The following is a 19,265-nucleotide window of genomic DNA, read 5'->3' as shown; positions in this document are numbered from 1 at the left end:
CCTGTTTGGGCTCTGGGGAGTGTTTTTCCAGTGGGATAAAAGAATAAGAAAGCCCAAAGGGCACCTGAGGCAGACACAGAGGAGTCTGCTAAAATAACAGCCAGCCAGGAGGATCAGCCTTGGGATACAGAGGGGGTGGCACAGCATTTTTTTAACCTAAAAGCTGAACACTACTGCACTGGGGATCAGTCTGAAAGAAAGACTGCTCTATCAGGACAAAAATAAGGGCATGGGGCAGTTTTGTTCACAAATATCTCATTTGAATTTCAGTTTACTCTAAGCTTTCCCAGTACCCAGAAGAGTTCAGAGTTATGTTGCAGGTTGTCTACAATGTGCAATCCTGCTAAACCCTGTATTTTGACATTCAAAGTCCTTTCCACTGTGTGAGTGTTTGCTTCAAGGAAATGGCCCAAAGGAGGGCACTGATCCACTGATCACCCCACACTCCAAGCTCAGGAACCTATAAAGAGCTGTCTTGTCAAAATTGTGATAAAGAGTTAGGAAGAAGACTGTCACAGAATGTGAGAGGAAGAGTGTGACAGGAAGAAGAATGTCACAGGAAATGGAACTGAGCTGCTAACCCTTGGGAACCCACAGACTGCAGTATACAGCACTGAGGAGCAGGGAGCATAGCTAAGGGAACACTCAGGCTGACCTGTGATAGAGATGATTCAAGATATTTTGATGATGCTTGGGTAGTTTTTTTTAAAATCTGTGGAGTTAAATCAGTAAACTAGTTTGAAAAAGAACCCAGGAAAGTCACCAAAAGAGACAACTATATGAGACACAGAATTAAGTCATCTGTTCATAAATTCAGGTTAAAGTTATTACTATTGAAACCACAAATTGCCTTCACATTTCTCTGTTATTGGAAACATTTTAAGCTTTATTCTTTTAGCTTTTTAGGCAGTTACTTATCTGGGCTTTGGGAGCCACACAATTAATTGAATGGATTTGAACCTATATCTTGTATCTCCCAGGAGTGTGCCCACAACCATTATTCTGAGGTGGTTTGCTCTTGTTTCCTGCTGTCACTTTTCTGACTTATGCAAAATGCCTAAAAAGTCTTAGGTGGTGAGAAAAACTTTATGAGTCTAAAAGATGGTACATGGATCAGAAAAGACATACAGATCTAGAAACCTGTGGAAAGATAAGGCACACTTCCCTGAAATTTGAGAACTTGGATTCCTTGTGAAATAAAGTAACTAAACCACAAAAATTAAAAAAAATAAAAAAATAAATAAAAAAAAGAGAGAGAGAGCATTAACACTTCCTTATTCAAAGGTCTTCAAGTTTTGCATTTGTCATATTAAAAAGAAAAAAAAAAGAGGAAAAACTAAAAATAGATATTGCTAGGGGAAGCAATAGCATCATGAACAGTAAAATTTTTAAAGTTAAATTCTTATAAAGTGCAGCTGTGGTCATTTGACCTGTTCAGCCTGAAGAATAATCTGAGGGGTGGTTTCATTCAGGTCTGAATCTGCTCTGAGGGCAGCAGTGGGGAAAGTTCTGATCTCCCCTCTCTGGTGAGCAGCGGAGCACACAAGGAAAGGGGATGAAGGTGCATCAGTGGATGTACCTTCACTGAGAGGGCATTTGGTCCCTGGAATGGCCTCCCAGGGAAGAGGCCATGGCACCAAGCCTGTCAGAGCTCAGGGAGCATCTGGATGATGCTCCTAGTCATATGGTCCAGTTTTAGGTAGTTCTGTGAAGAACAGGGAGTTGTACTTGATGATCCTAATGGGTCCCTCTCAACTCAAGATATTTTGCGATTCTATGATGCTATCTATGATCTACAGTTTCTTTAAAGTTTTACATAATCCAGAGTTCACTACTTCATGTTACACAATTATGTCTATTAATAAGAGTTTAATTACTTCCAGGTCCATATAGTAAGTGGGTCATTTGTCTTAGCAAATGAACCATTAGATAAGATAGAAGAATCAATGTTTAAACTCTTCACAGTATTGATACAAAAACAAGATTAAACTTTTTGGACAAAATTATTCTGGGTTTAGAAGTTTCCATTGAGCAGAAAGGCTCTGTAGAGATGGGAGGACAGAGAAATGACTGGTTATGATCTGGAATTAAAGAACCACAGGGTATTGCACACTCTCTGTGTTATCAGACTATCTTTCCACATGAAGATTTCCACAGAACACAATATAAAAACAGATGAGTAGCTCCCAACAGTACATCAAAAATTGTGAACCAAGTCAATTTAAAGGGTTTTGGTGGGTTTTTTAAAATTCTGTAGCAGTTAATGATAGACATAGAAAGGCAGTAGGAAATGAAAGAAATGAGGAAGGCCAAATGATTATTGCAAAGTAAAAAGAGCTTTATGTAATACAGACTCAGAAGAGAACAGGACAATGTTATTTTTTTCAGAGATCCTATGGAACATTTAATTGTGTTACTTTCATTTAATTTCTTAGGGGGAAATTAAAAAAAAAGCATGTTGAAATGTTATAAATAAGCAGAATATCTAACTTAAAAATATTATCATAGATTGCCCTTTGCAGTTCAACTCTCATGACACAATAATCTTATTTCCATGAATAAGATACTAGGCAGAAACAATTACATAAAATATCTAGGTTTTAGTCAAAATTCCAAGAGTATAATAAAGGCAGACATGAACAGCAGTTTCTGCTTCAATCAAAATCAGTGAAAAATGAACTGCCTCTAGGCTATCTGGCCATGAAAATGGTAGAAAGAGTGTTCCCTTTCTCGTCAACTCTAGTGAGAAAAATATATTCTGGAGAGACACGGAGCAAAAAGTAAATTGCCAACATGGAAACACCAGTCTAACAAATGGATTTTGTGACATTACAGTGTGACCCATGAATTAAACTTATGCCTCATCTTTTAAGTTATATTAATGTAGACTGAGGAGTCTATAACATCCAGACTGGCAGGAGGACCAGATGCTTCCTTCTTTTAGTCCACGTGGAGAAAAAAATTGAACGGAATCTATTTGAACTTATGTGTGTAGTTTCTTCCTGTCTTAGGACAACATTCTTCAATTATCAGGAAGGATGAAAAAACTTTTAATATGAGAAGCTGTCAGCTGGATGAAGCTTAGAAGAATCCTCTTTATCAAAAGCAGACTTTTAAAGACAATTTCAAGTATGGTTACAAATCTCAAGAGGGTTTCATAAAGGAACTCTCTTATCCCAAAGTGCTGTGACTACAGCTGTCTGCAGTTCTGAAATACAAACTAGTGGAATCTGACTCTTTTCAAGGAAAATACCATAGCACAGCTCATACTTCTTGGGTTCCACACTACTTTTGCATTGACATGCTCTGGATGAGGATTAGTAATATTTCAACTGGCTATAGTGCTCATACTCTTACTTTTTCAGATATATACAAGCAGCATTTACTAGTGTTTAGAAGAGCCTCTTCACAGATCTGAAGAAAAGTCACCTGAATGTTTCACTATTTTAGCTTGCCTCTTTTATTTTTAGCCTGTCACTGTATTGTATAAAAATTCAATACTCACATGATAAATTTTACTTTAAAATATTTCTATTACTTTCAGGATGACTGGTAACTATTTGTTTTCCCAGTACCAGATATCCATCAGGTACTTTGTTTAGATAGATACATACATCAAATAACTGTTATATTAAAGAACTAAGCCATCTGTTAGTGGCTGACAACACAACAGAACCATAATCACATAATAAAAAATACTCCAAAAAATGACAGATCTGAATCTGTAATGCAAACACAAGGTACAGACAAAACTGCTGCAGAACAAAACAGAGCAACAAGTTCACTAAAATCACACTCCTTGTATGAAAAGAGTAGCAGCAAAGCCCTGGCTCCAAATGTAGGTTTGTCCCTAAACATCAGGAGATGGAGGGCTGGAGATCCCCAGACTATCTCTGGAAAGGTATATGACACAAAGTGCCTTAGTGATTCCCAGGTTCCTGTACACACCAGAAAACTTTCTAGTTTTGAAGGAAATAATCATCCATTGATTAAAATTAATCAGAAAAATATTTACAACATCATTTCATGAAATTATGTATTTTTGACTCTAAATAATTTTTTTTCCACAGAATGATAAACAACCTCAAAACTATCAAATACTTTTCATGGAAAGTAAAAAGAGAACACTGTGACACCCTGAAAATGCGCTCTTATGAATAGCAATGATTCGAACTGTGCCAAAGGAATATTTCCAAGTAAGCAGGATACTGCCTTCCCTTTCAGCAGTAATACCATGACAGATAATGCTTTTCAGGGAGAAACTCTAATTAACCAGCTTTACTTCTTAGTAAGGCAATAAAAAAGGGTTCACAAAGATACCCAAGAAAGTTCAGGTGAATTCACTAAAAAGCAGGGAATTCCTCTCACATTAAAATGTGTGCATTAGCATTCACACAGGAGTTCTCATCTGAAGCTTTGAAGAAGAACCTTTCAACAGCGAAAGTGCAGGGCATACATTTGTGCCTAACTGAACTTATTAGAAATAAACTCTTCATGATCTCTTTATATTAAATTTAAACTTTAAAAAAGGGCAAACACAAACAGACCACCCCTTAAAAGAAAAAAAAAAAAAGAAAAAAAAAAAACCAAACAAATCATCAACTCAACTAACTCAACTACAAAGCAATTTCCACATGCTCTGCAGAAAATGCTGCCACAACAGAGCTCATTCCTGGACAGTTCTGCCCAAGGACAACAAGGAATACCATTCACCAAGGATGCCAACACATTTGTTTGGTGGCATGCTGTGGCTGCACACGTGGGTGCATTTGGGTCTCATCTGGCTCACAGATGGCACACCTTCTGCTTGGTTTCTCCTTCCACTTGTGCCAAGATTCACAAATATTAAATGTGGAGCCATCAGAGCCCCTCTAAAATGCCAACAGTACTGCTTTGGAACACCTGGCATTAATGGAGATCATTGAAACTCAGACCTCCTTGCAGCTTGCCCAACTTGTTCCACCCCTGAACAGAGTTAATTTATAGGAGGTACCATGCAGTCCCAAAGTATCAGACATTCACCAAAATAATTGTTAAGTAGACTATATAAGGATCATCTGAAATCTTCCTTCTGCAAAACATTCAAACAGAGCAAGACAAAGTAAGGGTATTGTTTAGATTTCCACCCAAACTCTACTGTTTAGGATTTCTGCTAACTACAAACATAACAGGTTTTGAGTTAGTATTTACAGAAAGCAAAGGAGAGAGCTGAACTCCACATTGAACAATCCAAGGAAAAATAAAAATAGAAGCTGAGAAGGAAAGGAAGGTAATTTAAAGGCTCAAACATGTTAAGATGCCCTTTGTAACATACTTTCCACATGAGCGATACTGTCAAGCAACATGGTGCTGCTCAGTGAAGTTTTGCTCCTCATCTACAGATCTGATAGCATGTTTAGTTACTGCCTATTTTCTATAATTAAGTACTACTTTGGAAAAAAAAAAAAAGCCAGCTCTTGGCAAAATAAGATTTTTTGGTGGAAACCTCTGGTTTTCTAACAATGACCAGAAGTTTCTGCAGGTCTAAAGCAAATTTTGTAGTAAAATTTAACAAAACAAACCACAAAAATAGCCCACAAGTCCCAAACCCAATGCCAAACAAGAAGAGAAGGAGCTCAGGGCATTCACTGATTAAACCATTCTGCTGACTTTGAGTCCAGACTTGGGTGCACACTGAGCCCTCTGGCACTCCTTGGCTCTCTCCCTCTAGTGAACAAATGTGGAAGCCTGGTTCTTTGGCTTTTTGTTTTTTCCACTGGTCCTTCAAAAAGGTGTAAAAATGTGAATAATTCCATTTATATTTCCCAGGTTAACAAGAAGTTACTCAAGGCAAAACACTGCTGTCCAGCCAGCATCAAACTAACTATGGTGAACTGTTGTGCTCTGTCTATTTTTTGGAAAGTGCCAATGCCCAAATCTATTTAATCTGGAAATGTATGCAAAGGAAGAAATTTGCATGGGTCAATCACTAAAACTGTAATAAAAAAAAGGAAGCAAAGAAAACATTAGTTTGCTACTATTTAATGGCTATGTAGCTGGTTAATTCTTTCAAGCTCACATACATTAACTTCACAATGCTGTCTAATGCACCTTTTCTCTTTTATGAAACCCTAACACATATAAAATAGACAAATTTTGTAGGACCTGGCTCAAAGCTTTAAGGTTTCTTGCTATTTAGGAAGAAGCACAACTGTCAAGATGCAGCAACATATTTCATTTTGCCTTTTAAAACTAAAGCAGACACAAGAAGAATAATTAAAGTAACTTTCACAACAAAATATTGTTAAAATGTTTGATTAGATTTGCATTAAACTACTAAATTTCTCACAGTGAAAATTTATATCTAGCATTCCAAGAAAAAAAATAGCAAAAGCAGCGACAGAAAAATCTTCTACAATACCACCTCATCCACAAGCCTGGAGAGGTATCTTCTGGGAGAATAAAAGAGAGGGAATACTCAATGACTAGTTCTGGATGCTAAAGAGAGCAGGCCCCTTTGCAGAAAACACCAGTGATGTTCAAATTAGAGCCATTTAGATCCTCTTTTTTTGTTTGTTTTGTATGTAGCATACCAGGAACAGAATGGAGAGCACGTCTCTCACATAAGTTACAAACAGCCATCACTAGTGACATTTTGTTCCCTCCCAACAGTTCTAATTTCTAAACATGTGCCTCTGATGAAGGGCTGGCCTCCAGCAGCAATGCTCCAAGCCATGTTGTTCCTTCACAGCCTTCAATTTATATTCAAGTCACGAACGTGACACTTCTTTTGTTAGCTTTTGATTGTCATCTTCTGTTTTCGGCATTAATCCCCGTAACTAAAATTGTCATTATGATAGGTGCTGTGGAAATCAGTAAGATTAATAAGTAGTTGGTATAATATCTACATACTCTCCCCTATCAAGATGAGTATGTTGCTGAATTTGTGCTATGTGGAACAGCTGACAGTAGAAATAGTTATAATAGATCACTTTGACAACTTTAGATTTACATAATGGATTCATCCACTTTGCAGATTGGGTTTGTGCACATTCTCTCAGCATGCAAAACATGCCTATTACCTTTAAAACATTTGCTTTGAGTGGCATATGCTGCTACATAAAATATACTTTTTTTGCAGTCTATAGACTTAAATATGTATTTGAAGAGACACGTGTTAGTATGTTTATATGTTATGAGCAAACAAAGTAAATTTATGTACCTGCATTAGAGTTAAAGTTGATGCACTTCTTTAGTGATTTTATCATGTTTTCATTTAACTCACACTAGCTGACTTTTTTTCCTTTTTAAAATCCCTTTATCTGTTTTTCAGAACTAGAAAGCATAATTAGTAGCAAATAAAGACACTGCAGAACTGTGCCTGGAAAACTTATACCTTTTCCAGTCTGCTCACAACACATCACAAAGGTATTTATTACCAGAAAATAATCAAGGAATAGTTCATTATAGTTCCAGTCCAGTTCCATGGATACAAAGAGCAAAAGCAGCAAAAGAGGCTGAAAAGGGCCCTGTCTCCAACAGAAGACAATCTTCTCCACAAACACGGACATTGTGGAGGAGGCCACACTGCCTTCTGAGGTCTCCTCATCTGGGAGGATGTTTGGAGCATCAGTGGCCTGGACTGGGCACATTCTGCTCAGGGACGTTCATAAATACCCGCTGAAATTCTGGGTATGTGTGGTGTGTAACTTTGGAAAGAGGCCTGCACATCCTCCTTCCAGGGCAGGGCACACAGAGCTCTGAAGAAACACAATTTCAGTAGTATGGGGGTCTTAAGAGGATATTTCTGCTTTGCATCACACAAACCGAGTCCCAGCACAGGGACAGCCTGACAAGCACCAGGTAATCCTAATCCCCAAGCATGTGGTCTTCAGCCTCACAGGATGGGCAGCTCTGGAACAAGCCCACTGGGCAAACTCTCCCAGGTCCAAGTCCATGGGATTCCAGCATACAGCTCCAAAAAGGGCTCAGTGAGCCTCTGGACCATCTCTGACATTCTCCTAAAAATGTCCCAGCTGATGGGTTTTTGTCAGATTTGCTGGACAAAACATAGGGAATATAGCTTGCTGTACACTCTGGAAACCTGAGCTGCAGCCTCTGACAAAATAATCTGAATTTTTAGTCCATGGGAAGTTCCAAAAGTGAAATTAACTGTGAACTTCAAATCCTTCCTTTTGGCTAGGAATACTATTGTACCATTTATTACACATTAATACCATGGAAGAATTAATTTCTTTACTCTACTACTATCTTAGTCATCTGTTTCTGAAAAAAAATGCAATTTTTTTACTTGGGAATAAGTAAAATAATGAACACTATATGTTTGTTTGGTTTTTTCCACTGGTACTTCAAAAAGGTGTAAAAATGTGTATAATTCCATTTATATTTCCCAGGTTAACAAGAAGTTAACCAGGGAAAATAGGCAAGCTGTCACAAAGGAACCAACCAAAGATAGGCAGTTTTTAAGTCAAATTGTGTAGGATCAAGACATATAAACTCTGTCACATCACCTTAAATATTATATTGAATTACGAGCATGAGATCATGTATGGACTATTGTTGTTTTGCATGGTTTGAAGGATGTGAATAATTTGCAAATTAACAGATGTACTTTAAGATAATGAGAGCCTCAGATAACCCTCAGTTTAAATGTACTAACACTCTTTTTTTTGCACGGTGGAATATATTGCCATCATTGGACTAAAACACAAGCAATGTCTGCCAGCAATAAGTGTAGTTAATGGCTGTAAACAGTTGCTGTAATTTATTTGATTTTATAAAGAGAGTCTTTAAATAAAATAAAACCTGCAATTATCCATGTTGTTGTTCGCTTATATCTTTTAAAAAACAGTGTAAAACACAATAAATGTTCATACAAATTCTCAGATGTCAAGGTAAATGTTACAATCCCATTAATACAAATTGTTTCTCCTTATCCCCTGGCTACTTGGACTTCTGCTGCACCCTCACAAAAATACTTATATATGGAAATATATACATGCATTGTTAGTCAAGGATTAATGGCAAGTTCACATTTTTCTTACCCAATTACTGGATGTAATAATACTTTTCAGTATCTGGGCAGCCTTACATTTGAAACGATCTTGATTTTGCTTAATTCTGCTTGGGTGTTATTCATTAAATAAATGCTTTTATTACCCTTTCAGGGTGATTCTATGGGACTGCATGGCTGTATAAGAGAAAATAACCATGTGCATTAAAAAAATATTAAAAATGCAAATGCACAACAAATTTGGCAGCACGTTCTCTGACCTCTCAGAAATCCATGGAGAATGGCTGTGCTGCTGAATACAAACCACCAGTGAGGCCCTTCTTTGTTCACCCTGTAATTTCTTATAATTTAGATGTACATTTTTCATGCCTAATGCTCTCAGGTAATTAAGCAGTCTCCAAACACCTAACTGTTGGCATATTTCCCCAATAAGAAGGGGGAATGTTTGGACTGGAGGGGTTTTGTCTTCCCAAGTCACCATTACGCATGAAGGAGGCCAGCGTTCCTGGGGATGGCTGAGCACCTTCCCACCCATGGGAAGTGGTGAGTGAATTCCTTGCTATGTTTTTGTTTTGCCTTAAAGTGTCTTTATCTCAAGGCATGAGCTTTCTCACTTTTACCCTCCTGGTTTTCTCCCCGATTCTGCTGGCTGGGGAGTGAGCGAGCAACTGCGTGGGGCTTGGCTGCTGGCTGGGATTAAATCACAACACCTACAAAGTGTGATTCTTTGAATTGGTGGGAAGAGTAACCACAGCAACTAACAAGACATGAGCCTTCAGAAGGTAAAAGAGGGCTGGCTGCTCCTCCACTGCGTTAAAATTTCAAATCACTTCAAAGAGTAAGAACAAAACAGGAAAAGAAAAGATGTGTGGGGGGAATCAAGGCATGAGCTGCAGAGTAATCAAACCACTTAAGTGAGAAGTTAGTGATGAGGATGTTTTAGGAAAGTGACATTTCTGAATCCCATCTTCCATCTAGACCTTACACTTTTATATCCAGATTACTGCTCACAGCAAGCTGTCTCAGCTCCTGGGCTTTCCCTTTGTCTCTGCTATGATTAGTACGACAGATATTTCTTCTAGCTGTTCCTATTCTCTGCTGTGCTGTCTCTCTCATGCACTTGCTGTTTCTCTTTCTGCCTCTCATTATTTGCTCAGGCTTTCAAGCCCTCTGTGACAGCATTCACAGAACAAAAGGTTGCCATTACATTTATCCCTATTTATCCTCCTTTGATGTTGAATTGAATTTTGTTCTGCTAGCATGAAGAAAGCTACATTTTTCATCATCATCATCATCTCTATTTTACTTAAATCACCTTGAACACAACTGTAATTTATTTCCTAAATTTATCAAAATCCTTTACAACCAAAAAGTTTTCACAAACCCTTCCTATATTATTTCTCTAGTGAATAAAATGAGGTAAATGCAGGTATGTTTGTAATCAGAATGCATATAGGCATTTTTCTCTTGTACCTTGAGAGCCTCCTGGAAGGTACAGAGTGGCCAATTAGCCAGCTATGTATAGAAGTAAGGAAGAAAAGGAGTAATAAAACAAAATTACCATCATGGTTTGTTCCTTTTCTTATTTTTCATAGAAATTCTAAAAAAAAGAAAATGCACAGGTAGGAATCAGTCTCATTTAAAGCAGAATTTTCCTTCAAAAGGAAAGAACCCTGCAGAGGGATCAGGTTACACATCACTTTTGCCAATCTGCTACCTACTAACTCCACCTTCCAGAACCATTAACCATGTACTGGTTTTGGTTGGGATAAACTTGATTTCCCTCATAGTGGCTGGTATAGGGTTATGGTTTGCATTTCTGCTGAACACAGTGATGATAATATAGAGGGGATTTTTTATTGCTTAGAAGGGCTTGCACAGAACCAAGATCTTTTCTGCTTTCCATACAGTCACAGAGGGAAGGAGGCTGGGAAGTTGTGAAGAGATGCAGCTGGGACAGGTGACCCCGAGAGACCAAAGGGAGGTTCCATCCCATATGACAGCATGCTTATAACATAAAATGAATGGAAGAAAGAGGAAGGGGAGATATGTTTGGAATGATGCTATGTGTCTTTCCAAGTCTCTCTTCTGTGTGATGGAGCCTTGCTGTCCTGGAGATGCCTTCCATGGGAAGCAGTGAATGAATTCCTTGTTTTGTTATGCTTGTGTGCACGCTTTTGGCTTTCTCTGTCAGTCTTTATCTCAACCCACAAGTTTTCTAGTTTTCACCCGTGCAATTCTCTCCCCTATCCCTGCTTGGATGCTGACTGGGGTGGAACCACCAGAACCATCATTGTATTTTACGTGGTTGGTTGCAAGGTCTCTGGAGACTGGCACTAAATGAGAAACATGTATTGCAAAGATATTGCACATGCAACAGAACTATATTCATGTTCTTCCATGACCTTCATGGTCATGACCTAGGTTCATGATCTTCCATGGCATTGATTCAGTGACAAGAAACTGAAATCTAGTGCAGCATTGATTTCTTGTGAAATCAGAAAGCCGCTGTACCTCAGAATGCTCCATTCTAATCAAAACCATCTGTACTGTACCCTGCTCATAATATTCATTCAGATGTGACAAAATGGTGGTTTCTTATGCCTGGACATGGCTCTGGAACAATAAATAGTGTTTACTACATCTTATAGAAGAATGTATTGAGACCAAGATAAATCAGTTGTCTAAAACTGTGGCTGGTAAGAATCCCAGACTCTAGATGGCTTGTTACATTCACTGTCACACACACACACAAGGTGAGAAGGTAGGTGCCACACAGCCCACAGCAAAACCATGCAAAGGCAACACTAAAACTTCTGTTAATAAAGTGACAAGAGGGAAGACTTTTTCATCCCATTGGCAGCCCTCATACCAGGACTAGAGCAATTTTCCAAATGAACTACCAAATCCAACTGAAGCACCAAGGGTTCAGAAGTAAACCATCAAAAGCTGTCGTGAGAAGTTCACAGAATAAAGAAACTACATATACGTTGAACTTCAAGTGACAGAAGTGACACAACACAGTTAGGACGTGCTTTTGTTCAGCCTCTCCATGAACACAGACAGCAGAAGGTGCAGAAAAGTAATGCAGAAAATGTTAAGCTGGTCACCATTGCTTCCATTCTGAGAAAGCTAAATATATGACTGTAGAAAAAGTTTTTTTTTCTAATAGAAAGGACTACCTACCAGCTACTTAAAGTTTACATTCAGAGGCAGTCTCACCAATTAATTCTCTGTGCTCTACTTCCCTTTTCTTGGCAGAGAAAAATGAGAGCCCAGCACATGCTGTTTGCCAGCATTAAGCAGCTTTTCAAAAACATGTTTCAGGCTTGGATATATCAAAAAGATGATGCTAATGGCACAGGATCAATGACTTCCTTGTGACTCAGGGTAGAGGTCAAATCTATATGCTCTATGACCTCTGTACAAATTTTGACACTGCCACTGATTGCTGATGATCTGCTAACAGACTCGACTAGCATAGCAATGTATGACTCTTATCCCTTCAGGTATGCTTCTCAAACAGGACCTTTAAAAAGAGGCAATAGACACAATTTTCCCCCACAGACAGATACATGCCAAGGTCGAAGATCAATGCAGGCACCCTCCCTCAATTTCAGTTGCTACAAGTGATCTTCTGAAGGAACAAGACCCCAGCCCTTAAACTGCTTACTGCATCCCTTTTCTCTAAAGAGAAATGACATTAAGCTCAGAGAAAAAATTAGCCTGAGACGTGCATTTTACTCCTATTAATAATAAAGGAAAAGATTTCTCTGTCACTGCAGGGCATGTTTTCAAATTAGGCCAGCCACAGCCAGCTGGGTGGACACTGGAGAAGAGATTCAGTGTACTTACAGTGTGTTAGGAGGCAGCACTGGTAAAAAAGCAGGTCTCATCTTAGGAATTAGGGAGGTGCAGGAAACAGCTCTCTCTGCCAAAGAGCTGTAAGAAGCTTGAGGAACCTCTTCAGTCTTTCAATAGCAGCAGACATGTAGCATTGAAGCTTTTTCTCAAGCTTTAATCAGAGAAGAAAAATTGTAGTGTGGTTAATTTGATATGGTTGTACTTTATTAGATTTCCTTCTTTGGCATTATACAATATGCTTCTATAAGTTCTTGGCATAAATTGAAAATCCAACATCAGAGCAAACCAACAACATTATTCAACACACAGGGAAACTGTTCAAAAAATGGAACATTGCCCTTTTCTCAACTACTACTATACCTTACAGAAAATCTTCAAATTTTGTCTAAACTTCATCCTTTTCTAAAATGGAAACCAAGTCTTGTTTCATACTATAAAAACTGACATGTTAAAATGAACACAATAAGCTAGAAGAATTTGAAATGGACATGCTTGTTTTATGAATGTACTAAAGTCAATACATCATCTCATACCATCATCTCATACCACTGAAGAAGTGCAACGACAAAAATAATCTTTTCCTCACATTTAATTGCTGCTTTGGCACCAATCTGGTAGTATTCATGTGCTTTATTCTACAGATATATTACCTTCTCTGGGTATGAGTCTTTTGTTGCATCATGTCCTCAAAGTATTAGGCAACAGCCACAAAGCCTTTGAAAGATTTTTCATGGGCTCAGATTGTATGGCTTAACATAGTTTTCATGTTTTATGCAAGCCTGAATTATAGACTCAAAGTGAGCTGCTCAATTCAGAGACTCACAGAGCTCAATTTTAAAATTATATCATAACTTTTGAATTAACAAAAACGCTAAAGCATAGCACCTGTGGTTTATTTCGTATCTAACCTTGTTAAATATGCAGTATAAATTTGGAAAGAATAAAAAAGCATTTAAACAAGAAAGCTTATAAAAAACAGGTTTCAGTTTGGAATGAACTTTGGCACTCTAGCTATAAAATTTTGAAAATAATGTGCAAAAGGAGGAATTATATCACACAAGTTTCCCTTTCATGAAGCCTCACAGCCACTGCCATTCCATCTCACCCTTAAGGGTCACTAGCATCTTGCCTATTGCAGAAACGCCACCTACATACAAGAATCTAATAGAGGCACAAGGTAATACAAAAATTGCCATTAAATAACGAAGCTGAAATATTTTTTTCCTCACAGTAGTGTGTATGTTTTGTGGCAGTGCTCTGAAGCCTCACCTTTGGACTGCAATCCTACTGTAACATCAGAGACCAAGCAGCAGCAGAGTGGGGTTTTTGAAGTTCAAGCACCACTAACAAGCAAGAATCCTTAAGAAAACATCCCCTCCTCACACAGCAAGTAGAAAATCACCTGCAGACAGGCAGTAATCCAATCAAACTTGTTAGCTGTACAATAAACTTTATTGAAGTGAATTATGGAAGTGTGTGGCTAAAATGGTGGAGGTGCTTAAACACAGTGACAGGTAGGCATTGTCAGAGCTAAGAAACCATATTTATTTCTTTTTTTTTTTACTTATCATAAACAAGAGCCCTGGGGGATGGAAAAGAAAATAAAAGAAAAAAGAGATAGGCAGAGGCAATTGCTGACACTACCAAGATGACCAAATAACTTCAACAGGGCATATAATACTTAATTTCATCATTGAAAAAACAAAACAAAAAAACCAACTGAACAAACAACAACCCCCACAAAAAACTTCAGAGCTGTTACATGTTAAATCTATCCATTGTGAAAGATGATATGCTAATATCAGAACAGCACACTTTTTTTAAAGCCCTACAAAACGTTAAGTTCAGATTGGCACAACAAACAGAACAAGATCCTTGTTCTTTGGGTTGGCATTTACATTTTGCTTCTTTAAAGTATACTACAAAATACACAAAAAGTTGTTTTTAAACATCTTTAACTCCTCAGCCTCCCCACCCAGTCTCAGAGTTGCATCATTCCTGTCTGTCAGCAGATAATTCAAAACATGTACCTCAGCAGACAGTAGATTCCTGCCATCTGCCTTTTATCAGAGATATCTGCCTTACTTCTTGTGCACTGTGTGATATTATTAGTAAATGAAACATAACACAAATTAAAGTAATATTAAATGAGAGACAGGCTTTTCTGGGCATGGGACAGATGCTATCCATTTTGTTAGGGACTCCTGATGTGAAAGGGAGGCAAAGACAAACAGGAGATTGCATAGGGGAAATAAAAAGGACCTGGAGAACTTATTGCTAGCTATTCAGCTGTTGAAAGTCTATTTGTAACATCTTTTTGACCACAAACAGAATTAAGGGGGAGTGGAAAAATGTCACTTGACACCAAAAGAGTAAAAGCCAACAACTAATCTGAAGGTGCACATTTCACAGTCCCCTAGACCGTTCTAAAGCTAACCATAAACAATAGACATCACACACTCATTTGACACTCTCTTTACATTAGGACACTTAAAACAAGTTTCCAAAAGCCAGTGAAGGCCTTTGGTCATGAAAGAGCAGTACCAAGACACAGGATGGAGTGCTTGTGTGGCAGACACTCCATTATTCATCTGCCATGAAGAGGAAATGTGAGCATAGCTGGCCTTGCAGATTAGGCAGCTGGCAGAAGCATTGTGCCCAGAACACACTGGTGCCAAGCAGCTGTCTGGGAAAAGTGGCATTTTCCTAGGAGCTCTAAGGACATTTCCATACTCTTGGCACATCACTATGTGAATCACTGCTTGCCTCTGGGGGAAACCTAGAAATGCCCAAAATGTTCTTCATGAATATTTACTGATTCAGAGTTAAGTAGTTATGCCCCTGTCATATTCTTGTAGAGCAAATTTCTGTTCTTACTTGCTTACTTCTTTCTCCTTTGCTATCAGTGCTCGAAGCGAGATGAGGGGACAGGCAGTTTGCACACCTCTGCACCAGGGACACTCACTGAACTCACACTCAGGGATTGAGTGGTAAAGAATTTGTAATATTTTCTTATTTCTTATGTGTTCAGCTTTTGCCAGTCACAAACCTCAGATGGCAGTGTTGAAAATGTGAGCGCAGGTGCATTTTTGAAATATAAATTAAGTTTTGAGCAGCAAAACTTGGAACAGATCTATGCCAAAATTCTGGATTTTGGTTGAAAATTTAAAGAATCAAAAGCCAAGTAAAAACTGTGAGTCAAAACTTACATTAATCAGAACACACCAAAACATTGGTAGAAAATCAAAATTTTTCTAATATTGGTCCTACAGCCAATCTCAGTATTTTCTACCTAACCACTTTTAATCACCAAGAAGAATAAGCTAACCAAGTACATTTATAGCCTGTGACTCAGCTGGAAATAACTTGAGTTTTCAGGAACACACACAAGCATTTATTGCTGCAGCCCAGTGGAACTGCACAGGTTTGCACAACTGGCTAAATAAGGAAGGGGTTTACATTAATGTCTAATGAGAAAAGGCCAGTTTCTTTCTTAATTTGAAAGATAACCAATAAAATTTAGGTCCTATGCACTCTACAACTGAAATTTTTGAATGGTTCCTTACCACTCTGGGAAACTTCTGGATCCTGCAATTCCAATATTGTTTAGAGGCTTGTGCTCTTTTAGGTTCTAAATTCAGAAAAAAATGTTGTAAGCTAGGGAAGTGGATGCTTTGCAACATTCTGCACACCATTTTCCACATCTTTCAAGTCTGTATGTCAGATTTCTCTGTCCATTTGTGAAGTTCCATGTACAGGCACACAAGTAACAGAAACAGGAAACAAAGAAAAACATCCTCCCTGGCCTCAGCTGCTTAAAGATACTGTTGATGTGCATTAGAGTGAAACCTGCAATTCTGCTGCACCTTAGTAACACTCACAGCAAGCACCAGGCATGTTGTTTGGTGCTTCTGGAATATCCTGGTTTGCAGTCTCTGAAAGCAGGTAGCTTTGAAGAACTGAAAACCGGAGCTTTCTAAATGTCTGCTATGCAAGAAGTGTAGTTTCAAGTGATGTGACCAAAGAAAAATTACCTCCAAACTGGACATGAGCTGAGGGTTTCTCAAGAAAGATAATGCTGTGTGGTAGTGAATGAGAGCAAACCCAGTCTCACAGCTGGTTGCACTGGAAGCTCTCACTGTCTGCTCGAGGCTGATGTGCACAAACATAGAAACAGTTCTGGATGACAGATTTTGGGGCACAAAACATGCTTCTGATCTATTAACTCTAAAGATACAAGGGGACAAAAGGAGGCATTTTCCATTAATCCTAAGGGAACTTGTATTTGAATATACCTAAAAATGCTCATCCATGTATCGACAGAGGATGACATTTAGTGCTTGCAAACACACAAATATCTGTGTCTACAGGGACATAGTTTCTAGGCCTGTCCCTGTGCTGAATCAGAGAGAAACTCATTTCAGAAATGTTCCCACTTCCACACTTTCCTTTCTTATTTTTTGCATTTCTTACTGTAGATCTGGATCGTACTTTTGAAAATAAAATTTGTTTATGAAAGGAATATTTAAATCCTATACTATTGCCTCATACTGAGTGATCAGTTATCACAGTCTGTCTGCTGAGTGATGTGCATATTGTGAGGACAGACATGCTCCTTGCTCTAGACACTGCTCAATAATATCAGGCTCCTTTAATACTGAAAGTACCTTCATTAGTAACTTGTTTCTCTTAATCTATTCTCAGGTTGAATAATGCCTTCTTTGCAAATAACACTAATTTAGGTACATTTCTTTTGCAAGTAACGCTAATGACTCACACCAGCTCTCCCTGCAGTATTTATCTTTGATTTACTAGGGTTTCCAAAGCTGAAGAAGGAGGTTTGGAGAAATAAAAAATGCAATTTCATTTGTTTAATAAATATTCCCATCATGTAGCTTCTACCAATGCCCTATCCAATACGGCAAATAAGAACTCTAAGCTTAGTTCATTTCAGTATTGTTGACTTTCACTTTTAAAATACTCCCACCTTTCTCATATGAAATAAATTTACACTGTTGGTCTCACAAAATTTAAATATTCACATTCTAAAGCAGATTTTTCACGTCTTTCTGCTACCTGTCTCTGTTTCTCTTAACCTTCCCCTGTAGCTTTGTATGCTGGAGGTCATAAGGAGTGCCTGGAATGAGATTTTTATGTCAGCAAAGACAAGCTGTGGATAGGATTTTGTATCTTCTTAGACACGTCTCCAAAGAGGACCCCCAGTAAGTGTGACATTGTGCATAACATATATCTGCTGTCTGCTCTGCTTGGGACCCCTCAGAACTTCCTCCCCCTCTCTCTCCTTGGACAAAATTAAAAATGTAAACATGTTTTTGGGTATAGTCTCACTCCAATGGCAGACAGCTTCTCATAACCATTAACATTTTCCTTACCAGCAGAGAGGGTTACTCTCTATTTTGTGCTTTTGTCTAAATTTTGCCTCTTAAAGACAAGGAGCAGGACAAATACAGCTTACAGCTCCCAGTAGCTTTGGATGTGTTGTACACGGCCAATATATTTCACAGAAATTCCCAGGGGATCAAAGCAGACATTAACACATGTCTAACAGAAGCAAGCAAATGATTAACTGACTCAATAAATGCTATCCAGTTTCAAACATATTAAGTACATCAGATTTTTTTTTTTTTTATGCCATGAGATTCTTCCCAAAGGATGATATACTCAGTATGTTAAAAACATTATCCACCATTCCATCAAGTTTATCCAGATCTTTCTTAGAGTTACTTTATGAAGAAAAGTAAGAACCTCATTATCTGAAGCATCAAGGCAGGACAATGCTCACCATCAGTAGCTGTACTGTTGCACATCCTCCCAGCCCCAGGATTATTACATACAGGTTAAAGACACAAGTCTGGATGCATCATAAACCACTGCCTCTCTCTTGCTTATTTCTTGCCAACAACATAAGCAATTTACAGGTACTTTCCAAACAGGGAAAGGGAAAAAAACTGACAACCAAAACTCACCCCTCTACCAAAAAGCCCATCTAATATGAAAAAAAATCCCACCCTTGCACAAAATTCCTCTAAACATAAGAAAAGGGGTAAAAAGTAACATATTACTAAAAACCACATGCTACTGAAAAGAGTATAATTATGCTTTGGTGCATTGTAATTTAAGAGGATATGATATTATATGATGATTAATATGATATGATTATATACTGAGAGGCTGTATACTATTACACTCAAGAGAAAAATATTCTATGGCCACCAGAAATATTCTGGTGGAAAAATCTTGAGCAGAGAAGACTTCTGTCCTTGCATGTAAATAACCTTCACAGATGTGCACATGCAGGGAGGCCTCATCCCTTGGAGACACATCAGACATGCTTTAAGTTGTGGTCCAAATTTATGGAAGAGATCAT

The sequence above is a fragment of the Poecile atricapillus genome, chromosome 1, assembly GCF_030490865.1.
Source record: "Poecile atricapillus isolate bPoeAtr1 chromosome 1, bPoeAtr1.hap1, whole genome shotgun sequence".
Lineage (NCBI taxonomy): Eukaryota > Metazoa > Chordata > Aves > Passeriformes > Paridae > Poecile > Poecile atricapillus.
The sequence above is the reverse complement of the archived record's forward strand: the minus strand, read 5'-3'. Positions refer to the sequence as shown.